This window comes from Xenopus laevis, chromosome 2L (assembly GCF_017654675.1).
Source record: "Xenopus laevis strain J_2021 chromosome 2L, Xenopus_laevis_v10.1, whole genome shotgun sequence".
Lineage (NCBI taxonomy): Eukaryota > Metazoa > Chordata > Amphibia > Anura > Pipidae > Xenopus > Xenopus laevis.
The window spans coordinates 102767642-102784337 of NC_054373.1; the positions used below are offsets into that span (position 1 = coordinate 102767642).

At 36.6% G+C, this 16696-nt stretch overlaps 1 protein-coding gene across 1 annotated transcript in view; it reads right to left on the reverse strand.

Moving 5' to 3' along the window:
- The window catches only part of LOC108708344 (autism susceptibility gene 2 protein), a 60681-nt gene extending 44199 nt beyond the window's left edge, over nucleotides 1–16482 (reverse strand). The window contains exon 1 of the mRNA XM_041582264.1: nucleotides 16436–16482. The gene's annotated coding sequence lies outside the window, so the exon portion shown is untranslated. The remainder of the gene's footprint in view (nucleotides 1–16435) is intronic.
- Nucleotides 16483–16696: the final 214 nt, after the last annotated feature.

Sequence of the window (16696 nt, forward strand, 5' to 3'; positions counted from 1 at the left end):
AACATCCACACAGGATTCAGTTTATAAAAGCAAGGTAATCTCATTACCCAACTCCTGAGCTTTAATGACATGTTTAGCAATTCAATATGGGGAAAAATAAGAAAGTACACATCTCTACCTTAACATTTAGCACAACAAATCCAAAGAATACTACTCCATACTAACCAGAAAGGAGGTGTGGCTATGCACACATCTACAGAATAGATATATATATTATATATATATATATATATATATATATATATATATATATATATATATATATATATATATATATATATATATATATATATATACTGTGTTTATATATATATACACAAATGATTTGCCTAAACATTTTCACAACACAGTGGTATGGCAAAAATGGCAATTTCAGGTCTTGCCTATAAACATGGACTGCTTCATTTGTGAGCTGACAAAAGCAATTCAAGAACAAGTCAGTGGGGATAGTTTCGGACATGTTTTCCCCTGTGCTTTAACAGTTCAAAAAATTGTGGAAAAAGATTGTACATTTTTTGGGGTACCCTCCTTCCCCCCTACATTTCCTAACATATGGCACCTAAACTATACAGTGGGCACATGTATAGGGCAAAATAACAACGTTATTTCATTTTGTGAAGCTTTCCCAGGCTTGTGTAGTGTAATATATTTGCTGCTACATATACGTCCATTGTACTTTAACTTGGCGCTGTTTGCAAATTAGGCATCGCTAGCGTAACTTTGCTTTGCTTGACGAATTAACGCTAGCGCAACTTCGCTACCTTTCACCTCCCTGAGGCAACTTCGGATTTTAGTGAATTAGCGGCACCCTGGCGAAACTTCGCCTGGTGAAGTGCGGCAAAGGCGTCAATAGCATATTTTAGCCGCTTCGTGAATTTGCCCCTTTGTGTGTACCATTGCCCTTAGTGTGTGTGCAGCTACTATATATACTATATATATATATACACACACAATTCAACTTTTTTAGCACTACAAAGATATAAGGTGGTATAAATGCTTTTAAAAAAAAAAGTGGAGCACATATGTGGATACATCGCTTTAAATTTAGTTTAGGACTGGCGCAAATGTTTGTCGGCTTTTGCATGTTTGTAAAGTATAATGTGACCAAATGTGTCTCTTTTTCAGCAGAATGTAGGTATTTCCCCTTGTTGTCTGAATAGTTGTTAATTCTCTTTTCTCTTAACATGCATTTATGCCTATGAATTAATTAATTCATATTACAGGCTTATTGAATTGATGTTTTTGAATGTGTTTTTTTTTTTAGAAATCACTCTTTTCTATAGGCCAAGGGGGACAGACAAGTGTGAACATCTGTGATTTACTCCACCTGTTTTACCAGACAGACTTTAGGGCTTTCAAGCCACTTGAACTGCAACTGTTTATGTTTTATTTTAAAATAGCAAATTTTGTAAACAAATGCACAGTGTTCTAAGGGTAAGGTCACGCTGGACGTTTCGGGGAGATTTGGGCGATTTGTTTTCCGAAGTCGCCAGACGTTTCCTCGTGAGGCAACTTTGGACGACTTTGGAAAACGAATCGCCGCGTGTGCTTTGCGCCGGCGATTTTTAATTTTAGCCAGCGCAAGAGTGAGGGAAGGCATTCGGGAGATTGGTCGCCGCAAAGACGAGGCGATTAGTCGCCAGGCGACTAAATCTCCCCGAAACGCCCAGTGTGACCTTACCCTAAAAGGTTTGTCTCTAGACACCTTACAGATATTTCAGACACTTTTTCAATAAAACATTAGATAAATCTACAGAGAAATATTTACTTGGACTTGCTACACAATCTCGGTGGGACTTTGTAGGGCCTTTATCAAAGAAACAACAGGTTTTTGACATGAAAAACCCCTCAGTGAGCAATATGTCCCCCGTACTGTGAATGAACCATGTGTATGATGTAGGATCAGGGAACAAGTCAACCAACGGTTTATAAAAGTGAAAGGAAATGGAATCCTCACATGGCATACTCGGTTTTCACAAGCAAGGTTAGAATAAACTGAATGTATGTAGCTTAGTTTGTAAGTACTGGTTTATTATTAAAGGAAAGCACTAAAAAATATTATTTGCTTAAAATGGATTCTATTGGAAAACAACCTTCCCGTAATTCTGAGCTTTGTGAATATCAGGTTTCCAGATAAAAGATCCCACACATGAAGCCAGAGAATGTACCTGTACGTACAACTGCATCCTAGCTTGAGAACCAAAGAGTTAATCCCGCCATTCAGTTTTCTAATCTCCTAGTAAAACAGACTGGAATGTTTTCTACTCGGATTTAAGATTTTTTTCAGTCTTTGTTGTCATAACAGATGACAGAGGCCTTAAAAGCATCCCCTTACACTCTGATGTGACACATCACAGGCTGTTAATCCTGCCCCTGGGTCAGGCTAAATTTATCTTTCATGTTCATTTTTATAGGGAAATGGCAGCTGCGGGAGTAGCTTGGGCTCCTTTGGGAAATGTAAAACAGTTTTTAATCATGGTGGATTGTTAAAGAAAACAATCTGCTGTAAGTAAAAGTTGATGAATCAGTTTGAATTTTAATACTGTAATGTGCGTTTGTTAGCCACAAGCCTAGGAAAAGAAAACACCAAGTGACCAGCAGTCTGCCATCAGGAAATTTTCTCCTGGGATTTGGCTATATTTTGACTAGAAATAAACTGTGAATTATGCAAAAAGAAAATATATCTAGGTGCATGTTTTTAAAGATATATATAAAAAATGGCACTGAAATAAGTAACAGGTCACCACATTAGTGCCACCATTTACAGTTAGTATAATCCCTTGTATTTATAATGCTACATAATTATTTTATGACGATGTGTAGCAAAGTGTAAAATTATGTTGAAAAGAACTTGGTGCCAGTGCTGTTTACACCACAATTTTTGGTGCATCCTAACATAGTTTAAAGCGCTAGCCTGGAATAAAAAAATGTACACCTTTACAAATGGCACATCTTTTTAATGTACTATTTTTCTGCTATTGTGATGCAAGGTACTAATTTAATACTATGGAAAACAACAGCTCTTTATAAATACACCTTTAATTTTTAATGGCACTCGAAACACAAAGTGCTCTGAGTGCCATCTTGCCGGCAATTTAGATTGTGGCCATTGGGAAGGCTTTTCGGGGAGATTAGTCGCCCGAAGAAGAGCCAAATTGTCCGTGCTACTAAATCTCACCAAATCTTAGCGTGTGCCCTTACAGTTAAACTGCCAACACATCATGATATCTGACAAATCAACAGCCACTGTATTGAACTGTGCTATCAATACACACTTATCTCAAACTGCCACACACAAATCAATGGTCCTGCTAATGGGCCTGCAATGGCCCAAATGTATAGCAAAGGGAAAGAAAACAGACATGGCTGCAGATAATTTCATTTCCTATCCTCCCACCTGCTACTCAGAAACAACAGAATTATTCTCTTTACATAATTTCAGATTATCAATATTGTACAAAAATCTAATGGTAGTTCTGTAGGATTTTAACCTTAATAGCTAACATAATAAACACATTTTCCAGCTTATTACTAGACTATTTTAGCTCGGTTGGATTGTCAAAACATACAGTATCTGTTTACTTGTGGGCGTCTGTTTAAATGGGTTGAATGGGCCCAAAATAATCCATAATATGGATGACAAATTAAATACAGAACTAAGAACAGTTGATGATGGTTGACATACCATTTAAGGCTGCAAAAATATATGAAACCTTTAAAGTGGTGGCTTTTAGTGTAAAGACTAAACATCTACTGTATTCAGCACAAATTGCCATGGGGCACATTTCCCAATTTGGGCAGAAGTTAGCTTCAGTATATGATGGAAGAGCTGCATTCTGGCTGTTGGGCATGTTGTGGTCTTAGCTAAACTCCATTCACTGTAATGTAGTGTTCAGTGCTATTGCTATAATTCAGTCTGGTCAACGACAGCAATGGAAACTTCTATTTCTCTTCAGTGGCCCCACCTTGCTCCTACCAACTCCCAAATCTTGCATTTTAATGAAAAGACTTTGAGAACCTTTACAGTACTATAATATTGGTTACAAAGAAAAAAAATGTGAACAGTTTTTTATTTGTACAAACACTTTGCTCTCCAGAAGATGCAAAGTTCATTCCTTAAGCTCCCCATAGACGCAAAGATTTTTCTTGCCGAACAACCGATTTTACCGAAGTCCGACCAATCCTTCTAAATTATCATGAAGTTAGTGGGATTCGAACGATCGTACATCTAACGATTTTTCGGCCGACATCTGTCAGGAAATTGATCGCCAGGTTAAAAAATCTTTATCGGTCCCAGTGCAATCTATCTATGTTTGCAGGGCCAAGCAGGCAGCTACCCTTTGATTTCCTGGCAAATTGGTCTTTTTAGTTGATGGACAATTCGTACGATCATTTCGAGATAATCGTGGTCTCACAATGACGATCGGATCTTTTAAAAATCTTTACATCTCTGGCCAGCTTTATGCCAATGAAAAGATTGCATGATTGATGTGATGAGCATTAAGCCAATGTTTATTTAATTCCCTTGCATCTAGGCATTACTTAGTTTTAAGCAATTGACCTGCAAGGATTTTGTCACTATTTGACACCATTAACACTGCCATGAAATCTATCTGCTAAGGATCAAAGGCAGTGTCTGTATTGATTTGAAAATCCTATTTTGGTCTCTTCCACCACATGTTCCATCATGATTTTGCAGACCTAAAGGAATTTTTAAGAAATATATATTGGGAAATACATATATATTTCCATCAAGTAACTCGTCAACTTACCCGTATCCATTTCACAGACTGTAAGGCTCTTTACAGTGATTTCAGAGTCCTCTGGTTTATCTCTGACTATAGCCATTTTGAATGCACGCCTTCTATTGTGGATGTGAACTTCATTGATGTAGCAGATACAAAAACAAACTGGCAGGTTCTTTTTATCATAAAAAGCCTTTCCCAGATAAAACCTCATTAACATTGTTTAGTGATATTTGCTGAACCTGCAAGTGTTCTTTACAGTCTGATGGGAAATTATGCCAAATGCTTCTTTATTTTAGCTTATCTTTCTTGTGTTGTATTTTCCCATGGGAATGTCTACTATAGAACATCTGACTGGTGGCGGTTTGTCAATATTTCTTTGTTTTGTGAGGTGCTAAAAAGATATGTAGAGGTGGAGCAGAAATCCACTAGGCCTCACAAAGAGAGAAAAGTATTAGATTACACCCATACATTCAGTAGTCAATAATTAACTTTCTCTTGAATATGATATCCTACTCCATTTACCTACATATGCAAATTTCCTATTATTTGCTAATATAATTTACTTCTCTGTCTAGTTTACTGCAGATAATACTTTATTTTTTCTGTTCCTATGGAAGCCTTTTTTGCAATTTACCAATGTAAAACCATCTCAACATAATTCCCTTATATGCACACTTATCATGAAAGCTCTAAAATACAGCAATGAAGCCTTCCATAATTTCCTTTTTAAATAGATAACAAAATCCTTTTTTTACTAGCTATAAAAAATAGCATTTCACAATATCAAAAGACCATTTATCTGGAAAACACCAGGTCCCAAGAATTGTAAATAATTGCATACCTATAATACAGTGGGTGACAACATAGATAACAGAAGATAAAATATTAGGAAAACATCTTAAGGCTCATTTATAAACATAGGGAAAAGAGTGAAGGACTAGAATAGATGCCAAATTCACAAAAGGTTCTTGCACCCTTACATGATCCTAGCTACCTTCAGTTCTAAAACTGTGCATTGCAACTTGCATGTGATTCATTAAAGGAAAACTTTACCCCCTCTCAAAATGAATTCTTTAGCAACAGATAATTTACATCATATTAAGTGGCATATTAAAGAACCTTTTAGTATAGTGCAAACAACATATATTAGTGTACAAAGTATTTTGCTTAGAAATACACAATGTGTACTTATTCTGACCCACCAAGTTCCCCAAGCCAGTTTTTAAAAGAACACTTTTTTAATATTAACAGATAATTTCTGCATATACAGCCTAAAAAAATACATGTACTAAAATTTATAAAACAATTTTTTTGGTTCCAGTGGTGTATCCCCATAAGGCATATCCAGGCCCTAAAATTCCTAGTGGCCTGGTATTGGTGGAAGGGGATTGGCCTGGGTGGAGAGGGTGTGGGAACAGGGTAGTTGTTTGGGTGGAGCAGGGGTTGATGTGGGGGTCCAAGAGCAGTGTTAAAGTGTTAAAGTATGCGGGGCCTGGGGACCAAAATAGATTAAATCAGCCCATGATCATTACATGTATGGTAAACTTAAGTAAGAACCCAATAAAGCTCCAAAAGTAGTGCATTCACCATCTTGAGAGCTATAATAGAGTCATCTCCACCCATACACTGAAAGCCTGGGCAGGTACACCATAAACTGTAATCTCAGTCTAATTCTCTACTGTTTATTTAAAGAACATTAACTGAAAATTAACATTTCATTTTCCAAAGGCTGTACAGTCTATTCAACTGCTCTCTAGTGTCAAACACAGCCCTTATAAGAGAAGTCTACTGAAACAGCATAATTAAGCCATTTTGCAGCATATTAAAAGAAGTAGCAATCACCTGGCAAAAAACATATAATTGTTGTAGAATTTTGATTATTTGCTGTCTTACTTTGTCAGATCAAAAACTAATAGTGATCATTTTAAAGAAACCAATGTATTTGTAAAAATAAGACTAGCAATTCAGAAAGGTATATAGTCTATAGATTTACTAGTGGACAAATGATCTTGCAAGTAGCAGAAAATAATGCTTTACCCAACAGCTATGCTTATTTTATACTACTCTGTAAATGCACGAGACACCCTGCTCTTCGTCTGACATTTTACATGGTTAATCTGCCCTTCAATTTACTTAGTCATGTATCTTATCTTATTCAAACAATTTAATTGCAACCCAAACTTCTAACGGCACATCTTCTTAGCACCTAGCTGACAAGATAGGCATTTACCTGAGGGCCTCATTAGATTATGGCAGCTCAGTGGGACAAAAATACCTCAACAATATCTGCTTAACACCCAGCCTTCTGACTGACAGGCAAATAATTGGGCTAAACAAACCCAAAAGCATACAGCAGCTGCCAGAAATTGGTGTGTGCAAGGAGTCTGCCACAATAACAGTCAGAGTGGTGACTAGTGAACGTCAGAGCAAATCTTTGAACAGCAGAGAGCAGTGACACATAGCAATGACAGCTTAAGAAATGGCATGCTATTTTCTGCAAAAAAACTCAAGTCTCTTATTCAGGACTATAGCGGGAGCCAGAAAAGTTAGCAAATCATAAAAGTCTCTCTACAAATATTGACAACAAATATTTATGGGATGGCAGATGAAATTGCTCTTTTTAAAGAGTGTACCTGTATAAGTCTAGGTGGAAAAAATTATATTAAATGAAAATGAAGAAAAATACATTTTATGAAATAGCTATAAATGATTTATTATTTTTTTAGCTAAATCAGTCTATCCCATATAAACAGAGGATTAGGGTTGGGAGTATGTTGGAATCTTTCTTATCCAACTGCTACTTCACTAGGTAATCAGACATAAGAACTACTCCATCCTCCTGTATCTGCAGTGCTTCCAACTACCAAATAATTTATGAGATCTCCATTATCTGTTTGCTGGTTCAGAGGTCACTAAATACCCTGACAATACACAACATATCAGCCAACATTCTGACACCAGAAGGATTTTTTATGAATTTGTAGCAGAAAAAAAACTTTTGCTATAAATCACAAGCAGGGCATGTATGTCATTTCACAACGTATGGCATTATGAAACATGGCAGAGCTCCTATTGGGACTTTTCCCCTATGTAAATATGCCAAATAAGCCACCAGAGAGCACAACTTAACAATTAATATAATTTATGTCTTTGAAAACAGGAGAGCTATTTCCTAAGTAATTTCCTATGCACACACATCCAAAGGTGCATTTATAGACATAACCACACGGGACAATTCATGAGAATGAGAGGCACAGAAAAGAGATAAACACAAACAGACATTTCCAGTTTGCATGAGCCATGCTATTTTAGTATGAAACATACTGTTTGCCAAAACAAACTTCCTAATTAAAAGACAGAATAATGTTAAAGTGAAATTTAATCTCTCCGATAAGATTATTGAAGTAAATGCAATGGAAGTGCCACCCAGTGCTTTTGTGCCAGCAACTTAGAGGTTAGGCAAATACTTTGGTGACTTCCAATAAGAAGCCATTTGGCATATCCTTCTATTGGTCCACTACTATTCTTGGTCCATTACTCTAACTTAATTTATCTCTTAAAAAGAAGGCTTTCCCAAAGTCCATGCTGGCTAATGGACATAAAAAGCAAGAAGGAGGCAAGACTGGTCTTGAGGGAAGCAGCTTATTCCCTGCGGCTGTCAGCATAGCCCAAAAATGCCTGTCAGGCAGAGCGTCTTTTCATTGGAGAAGCTGCCTGCACATTCTTAAGCCCTGGGCTGCTAGCAGAAGAGACCTCTATTAGGTACAGGCCAAGGATGTTGTTGCCTAAGTAACCAAATAACATCTTTTAAAAAATGCAAAAATATCTATTCAAGCATTTTCTGTTGTAGGGGCTTGCACAGTGCACACCCTTTAAAACATATAGACATATGCTATTAATTATGAATACATTTCTCTTTCACACAACATATACTCTGAAAAGTTGTTTTTTCCTTTTCTTGATCTCTCATAACAGATTGAGATCCAAATGGTAACTAATGTTGTGATTAAATGAAAATTCTATTTCCTTCAGCAGAAAATAATGCCGCTAAAGTTCTGAGAATTGTAACACATAAAATGCATACTTGATTCCTGTAAGCATTCATGCAGATCCAGTTTTGACAAATGAAAATAATTTCATAGCATTAAATGTAATCCTAAATAATGGTCTGTTTTATTGACCTGTTGCTTTAATTGGTTGTGGTAAAATGGTTACAAATCACATTTTGGAGTAGCAGCAGAAAATAGAACAGGATTGTTTCCCCATCAAATTTGACAAGATAAAGAGCACTGATGCTTATGTTTAAATCTGCTATGGTCAAAAAAGTGGTCAGCAGAAAGGTTCTCAGCACATACACCAGGAGCAGTAGAAGGCTACTTTAATCCATGCTTTACATTGTCTAATTTTGTGACCCTGTCCCTCTAGCAGTCCTGGTACCAAGATACAGAATATACAGATCTTCTCCTGTTAATCGTCAATAGGCTAGTCACTCTTCATTGAATGTTCCTCTGGTGCCTGTTTCCAAGGAGACTGTGCCCTTAGAGAATAAGTAACCTGAGTAGAACCAGCCCCCTATTCTTATTTGACAAGATGTTGATGGCTAGAGAATGCCATATCCTCTGGGATTAATCGTTTGCTAAGAGAGGAAAAATGGGATGCCAAACAGACCCTCCATAGTTGGCACCCACTTCAATATAAAACAAGATTGACAATTAATGGCTTTAAAAAAGCTTTTGAAATCTTGTCTGTAGCTGCCTGCTTGCCCTAGACTTGAAAAGAAATAGCAGTGTTTGTTTTAATCTTAGATCTGAATGCCAACATATCACTAAGTGGTAAAATATTTACACGGCACTGAACTACTTCATTAAAGAAAGGATACCTAAATATTAACATAAAATGATCACTGTGCAAATAGATAAATACTGAGATAGAGTGAGATGGTTCACTTAATAGGCTTTAAACATGAAATGCGAGCATCTCAGGCAGTACATAAAATAATTAACGCAATTAAAGTTTAATCATTGCTCTGGTAAAAAAAGTCAAAGTGTCTGAGACACAACAGGTGCAATATGGGAGATAAGCAAGAACTGGCTTTTCAATGGACACTTGAAGAAATCCAAATATGTGCACTTCCTGCAATCAGTCAATTAGTACATACTCTCAAGGCCAAAGAGCCCTTGAAAACAATTCACTTGCTCTCCAAGTCCTGCTATCTTTCACAAAAAGTTTGTACTAAGCATTTAAACAGCTTCTTTAAGCGCCAACACACCTTCCTCAAACAGGAATTCTCAGGCAGTCACTCAACAACTGACTGGGAGTGTGTAAGTTGGATGAATGTAGGCACTATACACTGAAACAAATCTACATCTACATTTTTTCTCTGTAATAATAAAAAGTACCCTGTACCTGATCCAATCTTAAATATAATTAATCCTAATTGGAAGCATAACCAGCCTGTTGGGTTTATTTAATGTTTACATGATTTTCTACTGGACTTAAGGTATGAAGATCCAAAGTACAGACAGATATGTTATCCGTAAAACCCCAGAAAAATACAATTCCATGTTTTGCAGGAAGCTAGAACATTCAGTAATACATACAATTTATTGTCATACCACAAAGCCTTATCTGCACTAAAATCCCTCCCCGTTACACTTGGACCCTGCTCCCGAAAGCACAGTTTTAAATCAGCTAACACAATTACCTTTTATAAAGCTGAAGACCTAAGCAGTAAAGCATATTTGCCTAGTTTAAAGATTAAAAAAATGAGAAGTCTTGTGTAAACAGCAGGACAATACGGCTTTATCTTATCTGTACAACTTATTACTGCTTGTCTGTAACTGTGTGCTTTACTGCCAAAATAAAATAAATTGAATCAGCTCACACATGATAGCATGTTCTTTCTTAACTCATACTAATTGCTTGGCTAATTGGATGTTTGTTGAACTTTCTCCATTTCATTGAGTGATTAGGTACAAAGCTAACAGTTGACATCTGTAGGCGCTTAACTGGCGTCTGTAATTACTGTTAATGTTAAATAATTGTTAGTTAATTGGAATGGTAACTGCTGAAGAATCCAGATTGTAAAGAACAAAAAAAATAAATATTTTTAGATAAACATATTTTCAAAGGAAAGGGATATTACAGTGATAAAAATTCTCGGTTTAACAAGAGTGATACAATCCTAAAGCTTTAGTGATTGTCAGAATAAATCTATTAATTCAGAAATGCTCAGAATTTATATAATTCCTCTTAAAAATATACTTTCTTGAGGTAATAAAAAACTGATTTATTTTTATTCTGTAAAGATGCAGAGGCTTACTGCTGACATAAAGTCACCAAAGTTACTAAATCCAGCTCTTTGGGAGCTGTGTGTATATAAGGAGTTTTGTAAGTAACGATAAACTTAGTGCATGTCGCAGGGCATCTAATATACCATCTAACCAACAGAATCTCGCAATTGCATAGTTCCCAATACATGTAAAACCCCAGCAGATCTGTCCTAGTTCCAATGAATAAGGAGCAGGCCAGATATACTGGCTAATCTTTCTATGGAATATGAGCTCCTGGTGGAATGAATAATGCATGGCAATGAACCCATGTACCCATCTGGGCATCACCGTTATTGCTACTATTGAAAAACAGCAGGGTATGCCTAAAATGATGCATGGTCTATTGCTACAAAAGCTTGCAATCATCTTAGCTCAACCTAGCTGAGGCTGACAATATTAGCTTAAGTCTACTGGGTGCCCCACTAAAAATATTCAAAGCAGTGGATAGCTGGCCCAGCATTTTAAGCAAGATTAAGCTGCATGCTTATTTGCAGCTATAGTAGGGTGATTTGTGTTGTTACTTCCATGTTTCCCTGACCTTGGTACGAGCAAGAGTAGAAGAAACCAAATGTTAGACTACAAAGAAGTACCTCAATGCAAGACGTCTATCTGCTATAAACATACATACAAATACATATTATGAATTTTACAGATTGTTTTCAATGCAATATCGCCTTAGTGGCTTCCTTATATCTCAATATGTACCCTGTAATGCCCCCTAATTATAAAAAAAAGGAATGAAATACAGAAAAATTTAATTTTATGTGCCATTTTTTTTTACAGACCTGAGGAAGTCGTTAACACACCTTGTTTAAGATGTTACTCATGAACAGTCTTTGAACCAGAGCACAAGAAAGGTAAACAGCATAGTTATTTTTTTACAAAAAAAAAGGACAATTGCATCTCTCTCTCTCTCTCTCTCTCTCCTTCTATGGAACAGAAGCACAACACAGTTCTGGCCTTTGTTAATTCCTATTTAAAGTAAAAAGGCTGTGCACAGACATGCTCTTGCACAACATAAAATTCTGTTCGTTACAATAAAAGGTACAGTGGTGTGAAAAACTATTTGCCCCCTTCCTGATTTCTTATTCTTTTGTATGTTTGTCACACAAAATGTTTCTGATCATCAAACACATTTAACTATTAGTCAAAGATAACACAAGTAAACACAAAATGCAGTTTTTAAATGAGGGTTTTTATTATTTAGGGAGAAAAGAAATCCAAACCTGTGTGAAAAAGTAATTGCCCCCTGAACCTAATAACTGGTTGGGCCACCCTTAGCAGCAATAACTGCAATCAAGCGTTTGCGATAACTTGCAACGAGTCTTTTACAGCGCTCTGGAGGAATTTTGGCCCACTCATCTTTGCAGAATTGTTGTAATTCAGCTTTATTTGAGGGTTTTCTAGCATGAACCGCCTTTTTAAGGTCATGCCACAACATCTCAATAGGATTCAGGTCAGGACTTTGACTAGGCCACTCCAAAGTCTTCATTTTGTTTTTCTTCAGCCATTCAGAGGTGGATTTGCTGGTGTGTTTTGGGCCATTGTCCTGCTGCAGCACCCAAGATCGCTTCAGCTTGAGTTGACGAACAGATGGCCGGACATTCTCCTTCAGGATTTTTTGGTAGACAGTAGAATTCATGGTTCCATCTATCACAGCAAGTCTTCCAGGTCCTGAAGCAGCAAAACAACCCCAGACCATCACACTACCACCACCATATTTTACTGTTGGTATGATGTTCTTTTTCTGAAATGCTGTGTTACTTTTACGCCAGATGTAACGGGACGCGCACCTTCCAAAAAGTTCAACTTTTGTCTCGTCGGTCCACAAGGTATTTTCCCAAAAGTCTTGGCAATCATTGAGATGTTTTTTAGCAAAATTGAGACGAGCCTTAATGTTCTATTTGCTTAAAAGTGGTTTGCGTCTTGGAAATCTGCCATGCAGGCCGTTTTTGCCCAGTCTCTTTCTTATGGTGGAGTCGTGAACACTGACCTTAATTGAGGCAAGTGAGGCCTGCAGTTCTTTAGATGTTGTCCTGGGGTCTTTTGTGGCCTCTCGGATGAGTTGTCTCTGCGCTCTTGGGGTAATTTTGGTCGGCCGGCCACTCCTGGGAAGGTTCACCACTGTTCCATGTTTTTGCCATTTGTGGATAATGTCTCTCACTGTGGTTCGCTGGAGTCCCAAAGCTTTAGAAATGGCTTTATAACCTTTGAAATTGAACTCAGGTGTGATAAACCACAGTTAAGTTATTTTTTAACAAGGGGGGCAATCACTTTTTCACACAGGCCCATGTAGATTTGGAGTTTTTTTTCTCCCTTAATAACGTAAACCTTCATTTAAAAACTGCATTTTGTGTTCAATTATGTTATCTTTGACTAATAGTTAACGGTTTTTGATGAGCAGAAACATTTAAGTGTGACAAACATGCAAAAGAATAAGAAATCAGGAAGGGGGCAAATAGTTTTTCACACCACTGTATGTGCCACTTATACTACTGAACAATATAGTGAGCTTGATGGTGTGTTTGAGCGCTTAAAATAATATTCGTAGCTAGCTGCTGGTCTAAACAGTCATGCATATGTGTTGTATGGATTCACATAAAGATTAGAAGAATACATTAGGAAATGCTGATACAACAATTATCTAGTCTACAGATTTCTTGGGATTAAAGAGTGTTAAACTACTAATCTAGGAAATCTCATTAATCATACATAATGTATTGTTCTAATTGGATATTGATGCCTAAATGCCATTAGCAAGCCTTGTACATTCAGACTGCTATGTGAATTGGGGCTCTTAAGAATAAAGATATGGTTCACAGAGGAGAAAATTGACCTTCCTTTCAGCATTTTCCTTGCTCTTGGCAAGTAACACTACATAATGCGGAAAGTCCTGACTTTTCAACATGGGCAGACAAGCTTTGTGTAAGAATTTAAACATGATGTTCATCAATCTGACAGCTTCGTGACAACGCCGTCAACTAGCTATCCAGCCAATCACTAAAGGCATTGTTACCAAAGATCAACTTGCTTTGTATGCATACATATTGGACACGCAACAGATCTAGCACCTGTTTTTAGATATATATTGTCACTGTAAGAATACAGTAGATCTCCTTTCAAGCCATTTTAAAATTCAAGTATAGAGAATTAATCCCCATGAAAAAAGTCCTTATGGCTTTTCAATTGCAAAATACCGGTTAGCCTAGTATTTATTTTTTTCAGCACCTGGGTATGCACTGACTTCTTCCCTCATTCGACTCGCCCAGAAGAATTAGCATAAGGCCAGAAGTGGAATCTCACAAGAAGCAAAGAATGGATCCATTTTAATGGAAATCATGCCAAAAAGAATAATCTACCATTTACTACAGAGCTTATTTGTGTGCGGATTCCCAAGCCAAGCTCTAAAGTGCCGATGTTGATTTTGGACAACACAAAGACACCTTAATCCTTTCAACGGAACTAAATCACATCAGAAGTGCACCTCAAAAGAAAGGCTTGCTGTCAAGGATGCTTATTCAGAGCCAAATAAATGCAACAAATCATACCATGCAAACACACACAAATACGAATATAGGAAATGTGTTTGTGAAAAAAACAAAGGAACAAGACGACAACTTCTTTTTCAAAACAAGTAAAAAGTGTTTCATGAAGATGAGCCCTTCAGTCAATCAACCACAAATAAGGCTGTCAGGCAGGAATGTTGATTGACTGGTCACTATTCTTATGCTTAGTAAAGACTGTCCTTAATATTCCTTTATTGTTTTCTGTTTCCCTAATAAGGCAATCATGATTGAGTTACAAGTGATTATGGGCTGCCCACTTGACACTTATTTCGCTGACATTTTCAAGCAAATAATATTAAAAATTGTAATGAATGACACAACAATACAAACATTTAATCATATTATATTATCTGCATTGCTTTGTCACACAATTTGTCCCTCATGTATCCATTAGTGCACCGATGCAATACATTTAGTTTTCCACCTATTGTCTGAGTTTTCGGCAATTAAAATTACTACAAAAAAGGATTATATTCCATTTAATAGCCTAGGGACTTATGTTTAGGTAATGCAATCCCTACCATAAGCTGCAGAAAAAAAAAATATTTCTGAATGGAGTCAACCAGAGACTGATTCCTGATCTATTTTTAAAGTTTTTGGTCAAATTATCAGATTGTGTGCAACAGATCACCGGACCCACACAGAATTGCACCCTATCGTTTACATAGGGTTTTTGGTCCTTAGTAACAAACTCCAATAAAACTTCAATAAAATTGTGAGGCTGATGGTGATGAAAGATCCCCACACATAACAAACTTGCTTGTTGCAGTGTCCTTGGCCAACTATAGATGCGGAGTAGGGCCTAAGACTGGTGAGGAAATGCAGCATTTTTCACTGAAGCAAGTTTTTTTATGCCAGGAATCCCATCATTATTCAACATGAAGACTTAAGTATGAAGCATTAAGACTTAAAATATATCAAAATGAAAACACTTCCAAGATTTCTCCACAATCTACAATCAGTTATTCCACTGAAACCTCATATACACAAGCAAAAGTTCTTAGTAAATTAACTCCATAGGAAATGCTGGATTTAAAAGGGATTATTTCAATTGTCTCTTCTGAATGGTTAATACATTTGCAGGAAATAAAATCTAAATTGGCCAGGTGGAGAGAACACTTAATCTATCTTATTCTAGTGCTCAGCACAGACACAAGTGAAACTAAAAGGAGATTTATTTTCAGGGCAACTGTAATTTTGTCTAAAATAATCACACAAAGAATCAATGTTTTGTGAAGTATAGTGGGAGGCTTTTGTAGTGTATGTGTGGATGCTGGAAGAATGACAACTAGTAAGTTTGATATCCCTCAATTGAGAAAAGGCAGTGAATATTTCTTAACATAGTCTAATAAAGTTTTCTGTCTTTTTCTGTTAATGCCAGGACCCCTTAACAGAAAACAAAGTTACATCAATATGAAAATATGGCTATAATTATTGATAACTTTTTAGTGTTCACCCTAAATATGACCAGAACTGACCATCAAGCTGGGATTCTAAGTGAGCAATGATATTCTTCCCAAATCTCAAACTAACCTGCCCTCAAGCTTAACCCCCCTCCTAACCAATGCTTTGGGTCTCCTACAATCTGGTAATTATTTCTGCTTTTAAATGCTTTTTTTCCCCTGGTCTTTCAAACATACAGCAAACTTAAGTGATAATGCTCACAGCATTTGAAGAGACCAAAAACTGTGAAGAACAGCCAACGATTTATGCGAAGAACTTAGCTTAAGCAGGTATCGTTTAGACAATTAGAATTACAAGAATAAATAAAGGGTGCCAATGGCCTTACCATTGTTTGAGATGGTGTGAAATAATTTCTCTGAACTGGTATCCGAAACCTAGAAAGAAACATAAATGCATCAATAATTATTTTATATCAGGGCATGTGATATTTCTAAGCTACCTGGAAATTTACCAGAGAGATTATATCAAAACATATGATTCTACATATAAGCTAATCAAACCCATATTTAGCCCACGGATTTGTCATTTGTAGGGCACTCTGTGATATAAAGACTTTATCAAGGAAAAGCAAGATGCCCCCTCTAAT